The following is a 12,360-nucleotide window of genomic DNA, read 5'->3' on the forward strand; positions in this document are numbered from 1 at the left end:
CAGATTTTCAACCCATTTATACAATTGGCACACCTGCAGATTTTTTAGCATGCTTCCACCTTTCAATAGTGTTTCAGAATGCAGATGCAGCCCAAAACATATCAACTTGAAGGAAAGGATTTATGGTATAAATGGGTTGATAATCAATCAAGAACTACAAAATTTTGAAAAAATTAAAAAAACTTAGCAAAGATTGTCGGGTTACAATTCGGGCAAGCCGGGTTGCCCGATACCCCAACCCGATTTTCATTCAGGTTATAAATTCCCAACCCGACCCGATTTGTAACCCAGGAAACTTCAACCCAACCCGCCCAAAAATCAGGTTGAACCTGTCGGGTTCGGGTTCAACCCAACCCGAGTTGCACCCCTGATACAAACAGACTCACACATGATGAAATCCAGAAAGAAGGCATAAAATAACTAAATATTTCACTTAATAAGATAGAAATTTATGGGCTTTTCGCAAATATATATATATACACACAATAGAAAGAAGCCATGGGCCAAAATCTCTAAATAGAGCATAGAAAGAGAAAGAAGAACATCTGAAGACACATTCCCATATCTACGATAAGAATTTAATAGAAGCAGTCCAAGTAAAACATTTGCATGAGATCAACAACCCCATGTTCTTCCCATCCCTTTCAATTTCTTTGGCCACTATATCATTTTAAATAATATATTACTGTTGTGAAACAAGAATTCTGCAAGCGGATTTAGTGGGCTACGTAACATAATTACCCGATGAGATGATCCTAACCATCCACTATCTGGATTTTTTTAATAAAAAGCGAATGAAATTCCAAGGCATATCCAAAACTTTCACCCGATCAGTAACTCCCCTATGTTTAAATTGAGATTTTATATGGTGTGGGGCCGTATAGTCCCGTATTTTTTTTCAAAAAAGTACTGCTCGTCCCACTCCATAGGCTGATCCAAACCGTCGATTTATTGGGCCACAACGTAAATAGGTTTTGCCCGAAAAATCATTTTCATAGGTTGATCCTAACGCTCCAATCTACAGAGGGACTGCTCATCATGGAAACCTCTTTAGATCGGAGGGTTACGATCATATGCCCAAACTATATCCATTGTGGCCCCAACAAATGGACGGTTTGGATCTTCCTATGGAGTGGTCCGTATATTACTTTTTGAAAAAAAATACGGGACTATACGGCCCCACACCATATAAAATCTCGTTTTGAGTTAGATCCATACATGGAGAAATTGTATGGTGTAAAGGGCTTACAACAACATTTGATCTACCAGCAGCTCATCAAAAAGCTCAAAAAGTGAGCTGCTGTTGGATCAAATATCAAGGGCAGTACCCCTACGGTATTGTTGTAAGCCCTTACACCATATAGAATCTCCCATATATGACACCATCATAACCATATAAAATATTCGGTACATTCGTTCTCTACTTAAAAAGGAAGATTTGGTGGTCTCAGTGCACTATTTTCTAACTTGGTGTGAGGAATCTGTCTTTCTCCCAAAGTCCCAAACCCATGTCTGGAACGGCAGTCTTTATTTCAGGACCGAGCTCGCTCGCCCACTTCAAAGGACCACAAATGCGGCTTTTTTCAAGACCATTTTCAATGGAAAAAGTGCTTCAATGCCATCTCTCAACCATCTCTTCTTCAAAATTTCATATGGGCAGCAGAAAAATTCCATCTTCCCAAGCGTCAGGCCCTTCTCCCCTGTCATGGAGTGGCAAGATTGCAAGTAAAGTCAATACCCACAAGTTTTTTTACTGCTTTTTCTTTTGAAGAAATGGGTTAATTGTGATATATGAATTTTAAGTATCCTTTGGAGTATTTGGGTCAATACTCATTTCGATTTCATGTCATTTCTTCATCTTGGATTGCAATTAAAAGTCAGTAGACTCAATAACTATGATAATATGGCTTATGAGGATCCTTTTGAGTGTTTTGTTCAGTACCCATTTCGATTTCATGATAATTTTTTCATCTCTCAGATGAAAGTGACTCGAGCCACATGATTATCAGATATTTATCATCATATCTATGATTTTGGCTGTTTATAGACCTTTCTGACTATGCAACAATTGCCCCCCAAGTATCATTTGTGCATATTAGGAGTGGACTTTTGACAGGGAATCACACAATGTAGAATTATGTTATCTGATTTTTATGGACTCTTTAGAATGGCTGTGATAATGTCATAATGATATATTTATCAGTTCTTCTTCTCTGAGCTGGAATATTACAGCCCCTTTTCAATCATCACCTACTTATCACCTTATCTATGTTTTTTAGTTTGGTTGAGGCTGCTATCTTGCAGGCAGAAACGCATACATTTAGAATATATTTAAAGCAAAGTGATTTTAGTATAGATATGGGACATGAATAATTAGTATAATTGTATAGAAATTGTAGAGAAATAACTTATGATATAATGATACAAATAGGAAGAGTCCTTTTGAAAGTAATCACGAAATGTTTTTGCATGTAGATACAACCTTAATTGGTGTGATTTCTACCACTTCGGTGGCTATAATTTTGATTTTTTGACCCTAGCTTATTAGTAAAGACAAACATAAAAATGCATAATAGTTATTTGTGTTGGGGTACACTTCTGTCCAACTGTGTATAAGAGATATTTGATAAACAAGAGACAGGATGCTTGTTGTAAGTTCAAGGTGAAATGTCAACTCCAAAGTGTTGTGCGAGCAAGGATGATGAACTTTTGGACATCATTATGAATTCTAACAATATCATATCAATGGAAGATGATCTGATGGTGGAAACATTTAAGAACACTAAATGTCAATTAGCACTGGCTAATTGGTCCATGCTTCGTTCGTAATCAGTCATAGTTTTCATTAGTTACCAATATTTTATAGTATTATTTTACCAGTATGAAGCATTTCTTGAAACCAATATTACCAAAAATCTATTGCCAATTATGACCCAATCCAAAGATATCTGAACCCCAAAGGAGGAAGGACTCTACAAATTAAAAGCCAAAGCCAAAGCCAAATCCCAATTTGTAGATAATTGCAATACACTGTCTGAAACTACATTTCCACATAATCAAACTCTAAAATCAGATACTATGAACTGATATACCTTAACCATACACACCGAAAGCTGATTACCGTACACGCCAAAAGCTGATATGAGAAGTATACACTAGTTGGTACTAGGAAAAATCATTAATTTTCCTGTTGTATGGTATCATATGTGCGTATAGATTTAATATGAGCCCAGAAACTATGTTGATTTTGCTATATTTAATTTTACAAAGCGTATCGTCGGTTACAAATGTCTAATACCTTGTTTTCCACTCAAAGACACACTTGTGCTTTGTGTAATTTGTATGGATAATTAGAGTATTGGGAAACCATGATGGGACATGTCTCTCTGGCCACACTCATTACTGGTCAGCGGAGACTACAATATTTAGGATACAATCATGCTTGGGAACTAAGGTTTCTCCTTGCAACATTCTGATATGGAGCAATTGATACTGGATGTATTTGAAGTACATTAGTTTATCAACCACAACAGTTTTTGGATATTCATTCAGTGCATAAATATGCTCAGTTAGCATTGGAGTCTGGATCTGGAAAGTTATCTATTATGGTGTTCCATCAATAAGTTAGGACCTTGAAGGGAGGGAATCCTATTTGGCTAAGCTTTGCATGGATGGTTCCATTAAGCGGACAATTTTTCATTAACTCGAATCAAAGGAGTTTTGATGGACTTAATAGCGAAAAACTCACTTGGAAAGGAACACGGCCAAGGTAAAAAAAAGAGTCGACTCGGGCCACTCGAGGATTGACACAGAGTTTTTAACCAGTGTTAGAACCATAGAAGATTCATTTAACTGCAATCTGATCTATCGATACATCATCCGTGTAGCTCGTCTTTTCTTAATATTCACTTTTTATTTTTTAGGGCCACGGCGATTATGAGCATTGTGATAACTAATCAAAACCTGGAATTACTAGTAGGGCGGCCATTCCTGGCATAGAAAAGGGTAAACGAAGGACCCCTTCGGCGTACAACACTATTGCTCCACCATCCCTGGAGTTGCTGATACAATCACTGCCTTCATGTGTGCCGCCTATTCATCAACCCATGAATCGGTTCCGTGAATAGCCAGGACATTGAGGAATATCCAGAAAGGCATTTCGGGAATCGATCTGATTCTATCTCTGACACAAGCGATGCTTATCCAGTTATCCTATACGTTAATGTGTGACATAATTTGACTGAAATGATTACTGAGATAATTTGTGAATGCCTGGTTTTTATTTTCAAGCCCATTCTTTTCTTCGCATTTAAACTGTTGTTTATATGCTTAACTTGAAAATGAATAGAAAGTGAAAGATTGTGAAGTTTCTTAATTGTAACTAGACAAACTTGAATGCAGGGCTACTATTGAAGTTGATGTTCCTTGTTCAGTTGCCTATGATTGTTACTCGGATCGTGAAGCAATTCCACAGTGGATGCCATTCATATCATCTGTAAAGGTGCTTACAAATATTCATTACACATCTTTTATATTATCCTGCAATAAAGGTTCTTGATGTACGTATCTGATAGAAGTTCGATGAAATGGTCATTCCTCAACATTGGTACTCACAGATGAGCTTTTCATGTGGATAGAAATAACATATCATATAATGATACACATGGGAAGATGCTGTTAGATTTTTTTCCTAGTCCTGATATTCTTTTTTATTATTGCCAGTATTAAGAATACCCATTCCAAAGCCCGATTCTACACATAGAGATTGTAGTGCTCTAGTTATTTTGTTGCTTGCCAGTAAAATTCCCAAAGCTCATGCCCATGCATTCAGTATTCTCGAAGCTATGAATCAGTGATATTACATTTATTACCTTCTCTGGTGAAAATCAGGATAAATATTGGATAGGGGGGGGGGGGGGTGCGAAAGCTAGGATTGAACCCATAACCAGCTTTCTTAGTAGTTCCATCTTCAAAATTTATCTATCAACTTCAACCTATATATTCCCTTGATACTTGTATATTGCAGAAATTTGGCTATTATTTTTTCAAAATGCTATTCACGTGGGTAACTCTGCAGTATCATATTCATTAGATGGCCCTATTTGGCAGGAAGGGAATGTTGGGATGGGCTGTGTTTGTCATGTGATCGTGGATTCACTTGGCTAACTCAAATTCAACGTATCAACGTACCTATTAATATATGGCACATATATATATATATATATATATATATATATATATATATATATATATTTAAAAAAAATTGGTAAACAAGCTTAATTAAAAGAATGACATGTCGAAATATATTTATGGAGTCCTCATAACATTTAATACATGGTAAATCATGTGGTAACATGGCTTGGATCTACCTTCTTGAAGTCCATGAAGTTCTTAGTGATTGTGGAGTGTACTGTAGTTATCACAGTGCAATTAAATAGGAATACAAGGACATCCTAGATCACCAAGGTGATTTCATAAGTTCACTTGACGTAGTAGCCATTGACGGCCTTGCACGTCGCAATTTTCCAATCAGGCACAATTTCTTCTAAGAAAAACAAATTAATCAATAGTGTGCATTCAATCATCTAGGTTTCTAGCCTAATCAGTGCCAGTATAGGAAAAGACTCAAGAAATTGGACTTTATATATCTAACAATTCTGAAAATAGTTTTCCAATGTCTGTGTGGGAGGGAGGGAGGGATTCTAACTCAAGTAGTTATTCATATCTAATTAATGTCTGAAGAAACAATGCTAAAAAATTACTCTGCCTAACTTCTTAGAAAAGATCTCACCTTGAAAACGGGGGGTAGTTTGAGGGTATATGGTACTTGCAGTCACATGGTCTTAGGGCTTCTGATTTTCTAATCCATTTACTCTCACTTCAAGTAAGTAGGGGTGTAAATGGATATTCGAAAATTCGATAACCGTCCGCATCCGAATCCGTTTCAACCGGATATTATCCGAATCCGTTTATGAGATATCCGACTCTTAGCGGATTCAAATCTGGTAAATGGTATATCCGATCCGTTTAACATCCGAATCCGAGAAGTACATCCTTTTTATTCATTATTAATAATATCATTAATATTTATTTTTAGCAATGACACGCTATCTTTTGTTTCTAAAAGAAAAGTGAATTTTTTTAGAAAAAAAAAAACAGAAAGTGTTTTGGGTGGGAAATTGAGTAATCTCTCATTTTAAGGGCATTATTGGAGTTTGACATGGCTTCTTTATGAGGCAACAAATGTGGGTTGTAGGATGAAAGAGACAAATGGATGATGGTGATTGAAAGAAGATGGCATAACTTCTAGAGAATTCTAAAGCAAGAAGGCCATCTAGGTCTTTGATGGTAAATGGACGGCTCAGATCAAATTTTCAACTTATGGTTATATAAAAACCCAAAATGCAATTAAAAGAGGGGCCTTCTAAGGTTTGCAAGGAGAAGCAAAAGAGAGGAGAAAGGAGGAGGCAGAGACACCATCTCTGGCATTCCTTGGTGCCCCCAACCCCCACCAAAAGTCACCGCCACCTCTCTCCACCTTCTCACGGCCACCTCCATCACCGCCAGTCACTTCCATCTCTAACCCAATCCCCATTTCCATCCCTATTTCTCTTCATCTTCCACCATCAGCACTCCCACTTCCTCTGTTCAAAATAGCCCAAACCCATTCCATCATATACACCAAAAAAAAAACAAGAAGAGAAAAACCCAAAGACCACTACCAGCACCATCATCCATCCCCACCGCCTCTCTCTCTCTCTCTCTCTGCCTTTGTTTTAAAAGAAAGAAGAGGATCTCATATATTTTAGGGTTTGACCGTTTGAGAGTTAATTTTGAGAAGAGAACGTAGAGGTCTAGTTTTAGGGTTTGAAAAATTCATTCGAGGAGTAAGAAGGAGAAGAAAGATAAGTGCTGCAATAAAATGTTCGAATTTACCGTATAAACGGATAATATCCGAATTCGAACAATATCCGCCGGAATCGAATTCAGTAATAGATATTAAATATCAGTCGAATTCGAATCTAAATCCAAATTTGGATAGTGTATACTATAATCGAATTCGGATATAGCCATATCCGCTTCGAATTCGATCCGTTTACACCCCTACAGGTAAGTACTCTTTTTATAACTGAAACCGCATAATTAGATTTCTCCCAATTGTGCATGCTTTCTTTTAGAGGAATCTCCTAGCAAGAGTTCTGGAAAAGACTACCTATTCCAATCCTTTTGTTGTCAATGGAAATCCAATGTAATCCGTATTCATGTGAACAAGTATCATTCTTTCTTTCTCCCTTTTCCACATTAAACTGATTTGTATCAATAATCAAGAAGAAAATGCACTCAAATTTTGCTAAGGAATGAGAGAGAAACTGTTTCAAGGCTCCCAATATAGTAGCACTTCAGCAGGTCATGTATTTAGTTATTAGGAACTATTTCACCCATGGCTTTTCAAATGTGCCATTCCACAAAAGGAAAGCCAAATTCCTTGTAACCAAACTATTTTCTTTTCAGAACATGTGAATTCAATTAATAGACCACTCCAATCACGAAATAAGCATATTCTACTTAGAGAAAATGATGTTGCTTCTCATTAACAGATTTTAGAAGATAAGCCAGATCTTTCGCGCTGGTCGTTGAAGTATTAGGCATTTGGTCGCGATCTTGAATTTTCTTGGCTTGCTCGGAATATGCAGGTGATGACTATGTTTACCTTATTTTTCGTTCCTTCTTCTTCATAGTTCATCCAAATGCTTTAGTGATATTTTCATTCTAAAGTTAAAACTCTCTTTCTTAAATTACAGCCCATCCCCAATCAGAAAATACATTGGCGATCTCTGGAAGGTCTCCCTAACAAGTATGTTGGTTTACTTGTAGGAGTTGCAGTAATTTTGGAATTCTGAGTTAAGTGATCTCACATCCCCATTTTCCCATCAGGGTGAAGCTAGTATAAATGAACTGGGCATGAACTCATAATTTCTGCCCTCGTAAAGTGTGAAAAGCATCTCCTACGTATCATTCTATATCACTTATATACAGCACTATATGGTGTGGTGTATTTAAGTCTTGGAGTTTATTGAGTGGGCTTGTGTTTAATTATGTTTTATTAGGAATATAAAGGGGGGGGGGGAGTCAAGTCATGGTGTTGACTTGAACTCCTTATTTCTCCTGAACTGTTTGTGAGGTTTAATTGAGTTGGTGAAGGAAGAGGAGAAAAGAGAAGTTCCTCTCTTTTCCTTCTTCAACTCGAGGAAAAGTAATTTATACATAAGGTACTACTCGAGGAACTTGCTTGCCCATGGGAAATGGACTTTCCCCTCCACCCGACTGTTAGTGCAGGTTTATTGAATATTCTTTTCATCTGATGACTGTATGTATAAAATATTTTGTAATTCTATAGTTTACATGTTTTTTTACAATTGGCTGACTGTTAGACAGTATGTATAAAATATTTCGGTTCTATTTATCGGGCAAGAAGTACACAAAAATTTAGTAATTCTCTGGTTTACTGGTTTGTCCATCTGTTCTCTGTATTTGCTGACTATTAGAATTCAATAAGCTCAATTGTGTTTCAAATTGCAGAGGAGCTGTGCGGATTTATCCGAAAGGTCCATCATCATGCAGTATAGAAGTGAGACTGCTTAATATGCTCTCTCTATGAAAAACTACGAATTTTCTCTCTCTCTCTCTCTCTCTCTCTCTCTCTCTATATATATATATATATATGAGGAAACTGTTGGTGAGCTCACCAAACTTATGGTGAGCTTAAGCGCCCAATCACATTAGGGCCTACTTTGTTAGGATGATCCAAAGCATTCATTTGAAAGGCCCTTACATAGATGGGGTGTGTACCAAAAATCAGCTCCATAGGATCATCCTAACCCATCCATTTGTGGAGGTCAAAATGGACAGACATTATTTGTCCACAAATCTGCCCATTTTTGTCCTCCACAAATGGAGGGGTTAGGATGATCCTATGGAGCTGATTTTTGGTACTATCTATGACAGGGCCTTGCAAATGAATGGTTTGGATCACCACAGAAAATGTGGGACCCATGTGATTGGGGCGCTTAAGCTCACAATAAGTTTGGTGAGCTTAAGCTCACCAACACTTTCCTCTATATATATGGTGAGCTAGCTTGCCCAATCACATGGGTCCCATATTTTGTATGGTGATCCAAACCATTCATTTGCAAGGCCTTATGATAGATAGGGGGTGTACCAAAAATCAGCTCCATAGGATCATCCTAACCCCTCCATTTGTGGAGGACAAAAATGGGGCAGATTTGTGTCTGTCCATTTTGTCCTCCACAAATGGAGGGGTTAGGATGATCCTATGGAGCTGATTTTTGGTACACCCCCCATCTATGTAAGGGACTTTCAAATGAATGCTTTGGATCATCCTAACAAAGTGGGCCCCCATGTGATTGGGCAAGCTAGCTCACCATAAGTTTGGTGAGCTTAAGCTCCCCAACAGTTTCCTCATATATATATATATTATTTCACTTCCTTTCTTTTATTAGAAGTAACTTTATATAGAATCCCTTACCAATGTTAATCATTCCATTTCAGCTCACTGTTTCATATGAAATCCCTCCAATTTTAACTCCAGTAGCATCAGTGAGTACCTGAAATTTCATTTAATGATTATTGTAATACTTTTAAGAAGGGTCATTTGAAATTACTCCTTAACATCAGTTATCCTCTGTTAGCAAATCTCTCTTTTTGTTTGAATTTCAATGAATTATTCATTGCATTTGGCATTTTTTTGTGGGTTCATTCAGGCATTGAGACCCTTTCTTGAAGGCTTGCTCTTACGCGGTTTGGAAAACTTTGTGAAGTTCGCAAAAGACTCTCACGCAGACTCTCCCAAGGTTTAAACTGTGTATCCATGCCTGGTACATCAGGATTACACCACATTGTTGTGATTTATTTTCCTTTTTTTTTTTTTTTTTGAAAATTGTTGTGATTTATTTTCTATATTGAACATCTTTAGCTGATCCAACATTTCTCTTGTAATTAATTCTGCAATTATGTAACTCGTTCATCAGTTCTTTCACATATAAGGGAGATAAATTATATGAACCCTGAAAGCTAAACAGGATTGAGACTGGGTCCACTTGCCTCCTTTCCCTTACCATGTAATTAAATGAAGGAATCATGCACATAGAAAACAAGTTAGTGAAATGTCTTTTGATCAACAATAAGCAAAACTAAATACCTGCTAGTTCCACAATCTAGGATAGCTTAGATGGCGTCAATTTGGGGGAAATACGTATTGTAATGGGTATGCCTTTAGGCTCTCTGTAATGTAATGTTTTGTTTTGGGATCACAGACGTCCCTTCTCTTTTGTGGGACTGCTTGTCCCCCTTGTAAATTTTAACTCATCTAACAAAAGTTGGTTGTTACCTTGAAAAAAAAAAAAACAATCTAGGATAGCTTTGTGCTCCATCATTAGATAAGCTACAGAGATTTGCCTGCTCTCAATGATTATACTTTTGTTAACTATTAAGAATGGCCCCATAACTTGTCGTTGAGCAAATGGCTCATGTTACAAACTTAGATCCCAATCTCCATTAGGGGTTTTGCTAAGGCTGGTCCACTGCAGTTCATTTAAATTTGAACCCATGAATTAAGCTCTTATGTTATATTATCCTCAGTGTTTTTGTGTGTTTTTCTCAACCCACACAGATCGGTTTAGCTTCTTGATGTCCCTCTGTTCATCCACCACATCTACTCATGAATCTTGCCAGTGTTTAAAATGCTCATTTTGTTGCTTCAAATTCACCAGCAGCTCAGAAAGGTATTGGTGATCTATTGATATTGATTAATATATTGTTAAACATGAGAATGACTGTCATCCAACTTCCAGCACTGAGCGAGCTAATTTGAATGGAACTTTGTTGCAAATTATTCCTGTAGAGTCAATCTCATCTTCGTGTTAACACGAGAAAAGTTCAGTCGGGCCTGCCTGAAGCTTGTAGAACCTCTATTAGCTTAAGCTTGCATCTGTGCCATATTTAAACTTTAAATTCGAGCCGATTCCTCTGGTTCTTTGGTATTAGCTCACTGAAACTTGAATATTTACTCCCATTAGCGTCCAGTCTAAATTATAAACTCCCTAAATAAGCGAAAATCTGGATTCCAATATCAAACTGTAATGAAACTTAACCTGACTGTTTCTTATTAATCTGAGTAAGTTTTATGTCTATCATTACTGCAAGTATTTCAACCAGTATCACACTATTTCACAAAAAATATAATGTACTAAAATTCCTTTGGAAATAAAACAAAATTTCGGAGACGGGAATTTCTTGTTCATAGTTTCACATAATTAGTTTATACTATTAACTGCAAGATTTAACCCTTCTGTCAGCAAGTTAGGATCAAACAATATGTACTTATTATCAGCTTATCTATCTCAGTTGATCTTGGAAATTATTCAAGGATTGACCTTTTCATCTCTGAACAGAACTCCTTCCATGTATTTGGATGTACCCCAAATTGCAATTTGAGGGACACCCTAACACACCACTGGGTAGTTGCATGTTCAATATCCATCGAATTTGTACGCATTAAAATCTAATTTCAAACTGGCAAATAGGGTGCATTTGTGTAACAATTTTGCTCTTGTTGACTTGCACAATGTACAATTTAAGGAGGCCAAGTTGTGATATTGGCGACACATCCGACCCACCTCTGCTAATAGTTATTACCATAATGGAGTTCTTTTAATCTTCTTGCATTGCAAAAATACTTCTTGGTGAAGTATTTATATGGCAGAAAATAAAAAACCAAGAGCATTAATACTTAGATTGGCTCTTTGTTCTAATTTTGCCTGCCAATGCTATTATAGACTAGTAAGGAACGTCATGTTTTTTGTATGCTTTTTCTACGCAAGTATAATCTAATCAGTTATAAGTTGTGGAGAAATTTGCAGTATTATTTTTATTTTTTGAACTATGGTGAATTTTAGAAAGAAAAAAGAGGGGCAAGGAGAAATTTGGAGTATTGAGAATAATCTAGATCCCCTTATTTTGGTAACCATTTAAGAGGCTTCAAATCCAAATGATCTGTACGAGCAAAGAAAGTGATTAAAGGGTGTGTAAATATCAGAATGGTCTTAATCGGTCATAGATTTCAACTAAGGGAATGGGGTAATCAATGCACTCAGATTCATCAGTGTTTCAATGTATTCGTAACCAGGTTGGCAAAGCCCACAAAGGGCTACGAGAATCAAGCCCAGGGTTTGTCCTACCAAAGTTTATAGTTCTGACCAACCTGAGCTTGGCGACAAGAGTATTGGGGCTGTCCTCCGTGAGGACAGCAAGTCGGGGTTTATTTTATCTTTGGTCAGACTA

At 36.9% G+C, this 12,360-nt stretch overlaps 1 pseudogene across 1 annotated transcript; it reads left to right on the plus strand.

Annotated features, from left to right (window-relative positions):
* Positions 1 to 1,386: 1,386 nt before the first annotated feature.
* On the plus strand, positions 1,387 to 10,109 carry LOC143889312 (uncharacterized; annotated as a pseudogene). The gene is made up of 7 exons (XR_013254805.1): positions 1,387 to 1,725; positions 4,402 to 4,501; positions 7,599 to 7,694; positions 7,803 to 7,855; positions 8,581 to 8,629; positions 9,571 to 9,618; positions 9,783 to 10,109. The product of XR_013254805.1 is annotated as an uncharacterized LOC143889312 (transcript).
* The last annotated feature ends 2,251 nt before the right edge of the window (positions 10,110 to 12,360 follow it).

Source organism: Tasmannia lanceolata, unplaced genomic scaffold, assembly GCF_043159265.1.
Source record: "Tasmannia lanceolata isolate RefF3 unplaced genomic scaffold, GAP_Taslan_0.1 ptg000013l, whole genome shotgun sequence".
In the NCBI taxonomy this organism is placed as follows: domain Eukaryota; kingdom Viridiplantae; phylum Streptophyta; class Magnoliopsida; order Canellales; family Winteraceae; genus Tasmannia; species Tasmannia lanceolata.